The sequence below is a fragment of the Somniosus microcephalus genome, unplaced genomic scaffold, assembly GCF_052327205.1.
Source record: "Somniosus microcephalus isolate GS21.2 unplaced genomic scaffold, FLI_Smic_1.0 unresolved_chr9, whole genome shotgun sequence".
Classification (NCBI taxonomy): Eukaryota; Metazoa; Chordata; class Chondrichthyes; order Squaliformes; family Somniosidae; genus Somniosus; species Somniosus microcephalus.
This window is the reverse complement of record NW_028225187.1, coordinates 10,669,847-10,672,587: the sequence shown is the minus strand read 5'-3', so window position 1 is coordinate 10,672,587 and position 2,741 is coordinate 10,669,847.

Sequence of the window (2,741 nt, the reverse complement as noted above, 5' to 3'; positions counted from 1 at the left end):
TCGACAACTGGTTAACCAAAAGACACAGGGACAAATGAGTAACCAAAGGGCCAACTCATTAACTGAAATTTCAAAGAGGCAACTCATTAACTGAATTTCGAACATCGACAACTGGTTAACCAAATGTCAGAGCGACAAATGATTAACCAAGCAGGCAACTGAGTAACTGAAATTTTAAAATTGACAACTGGATAACCAAAAGTGGGAACTCATGCTTCGGACGGGCTTACATACGGCAGGCTGACGCCCGGCAGAGGCCCGGGCTTCGCCTCCCTTGCGTAAGCGACCGTCTCCGAATCGATTAAAGGCGTAAAATCGGAGTTCAGAGCGGGAAAATTTTTTCCCGAAAACGGCCGGAAAAAAAAAATGTCTCCTTTTCCGCCGAGCAGGGTGGCATTCGAACGGGCACGGGAAGCCGCGTCTAACGGTGTAAAAACGGCTTGGCTCCGACGCGGGAGTGCGGAGATATGGCCGTTCAAAGTTGTACTGGAAGTCCGGAAGGAGAAAAATTTGACTGCCTGTAGCCGAAAAAAGTTCCAGCGGTCGGTCACAAAAGTCAAATCCGTCCCGCTGATTTGACACTTGTCATTTCTGGCAGGGGGGATTGGCGGGGTACCTGGAGAATGGTAGGAGGTGGTTTTTCGAGACTTTATCTGTTTTCCAGATTACTGTCTAGGGCCTCCAGGTCTGCAGAGACCGACCCGGGCTGCCGTCCAACCGACTTTTAACCCTTTTTGGGTGGAAATTTATTTCCATTTTTAACCAATTTTCGGGTTTTTGGTCGGGCTTAAAAACGGCAGCCTGACGCCCGGCAGAGGCCGGGGCTTCGGCTCCCTTGCGTAAGGGACCGTATACGAAACGATTAAAGCCGAAAAATCCGAGTTCAGAGCGGGAATTTTTTTTCCCGAAATCGGCCGAAAAATAAAAAAATTCTCCTTTTCCGCCGAGCAGGGCGGCATTCGAACGGGCACGGGAAGCCGCGTCTAACGGTGTAAAAACGGCTTGGCTCCGACGCGGGAGTGCGGAGATATGGCCGTTCAAAGTTGTACTGGAAGTCCGGAAGGAGAAAAATTTGACTGCCTGTAGCCGAAAAAAGTTCCAGCGGTCGGTCACAAAAGTCAAATCCGTCCCGCTGATTTGACACTTGTCATTTCTGGCAGGGGGGATTGGCGGGGTACCTGGAGAATGGTAGGAGGTGGTTTCTCGAGACTTTGTCTGTTTTCCAGATTACTGTCTAGGGCCTCCAGGTCTGCAGAGACCGACCAGGGCTGCCGTCCAACCGACTTTTAACCCTTTTTGGGTGGAAATTTATTTCCATTTTTAACCAATTTTCGGGTTTTTGGTCGGGCTTAAAAAACGGCAGCCTGACGCCTGGCAGAGGCCGGGGCTTCGGCTCCCCTTGCGTAAGGGACCGTATTCGACCCGATTAAGCCCCGAAAATGGATCCAAATGTCGGCCGACCAAGTAAGCTTGCTGGGGAGAGAGACTAAGTGCCGGGCTGGGCACCTCATTAACCAGTGAAAAGTTTTGGCTGCTGGAGAGACTAAGTCCCAGCCTGGGCACATCATTAACCATAAATGAAAAAGGCGAGGCCGAGTCTGGTGCATGGCTAACTGATTAACCAAATTGGCAAGGCCCGGGCTGAAAGTGAATGAGCGACCCGTGGCCAGGGGGCTGGAATGCGGGAGAGAATCCAACCCCCAAAATATGGAAGTCCGATGAGAAAATATTCGGCCGCCTTTTGCGGGCCTCGGGTGTTGCTTCCCGGCCTGGGAAAGTGAGTTGCTCCCGCCGAATTGACATGTGCATTTAACGATTTCGAGACATGATTAACCAAAACGCGGAAGTCCGATGAGAAAATATTAGGGCCCTTCAAGCGGGCCTCCGGTGATGCTTTCCGGCTTGGGAAAGTGAATTGCTCCCGCCGAATTGACATGTGCATTTAACGATTTCGAGACATGATTAACCAAAACGCGGAAGTCCGATGAGAAAATATTCGGCCGCCTTTTGCGGGCCTCGGGTGTTGCTTCCCGGCCTGGGAAAGTGATTTGCTACCGCCAAATTGACATGTGTCATTTCTGGCAAGTGTCTCAGGACATAGTTAATGAGTTGCAGTTTGGGAAATCATTAACCTCGTCGGAAGTCCCGATGAAGAAAAAAAAAAGTGCCATTTGCGGGGATTTGGGTGCTCCTGGTCGGATAGAGGTGGCCGTTTGACCCGCTGATTTGACACTTGTCATTTCTGGCAGGGGGGGTTGGCGGGGTGCCCGGAGATTTTCGGGAACACGATTTTCAGAACAAAATTCACTCAGCGGGAGCACTTTGAAAATGCCCGAAAAGTGTTACTTTGCTAAAAGGCTCATTTTATCAATATAGAGACCTTTCAAAGAGTATTGGAAAGTCATATTAAAGTGGTTTTGTGGCTTTTATGACTTAATGACAAAAAACTCTAAGTGTGAATCTGAAATCGTAGACAGACAGCAGAAACATATAAATAATTCCAGCGTCTAAGTTTCATTTGCTGTCTGTCACACAGGTGCCTCTGAACCGGTCAGGGCCTGTGACCCCACTGAGCTTGTGTTTTGTGGCTTATGCACACGCAGTGTTTGCACCAAGTTCCCCTGTGTTGTGCGCTCAGTGGGCCCGTCCAAGACAGCAGAAACAAGATGTACATGCCAGCGTCTTTAAAGTTTCATTTGTTGTCTTGTCACACAGGTGCCTCTGAACCGGTCAGGGCCTGT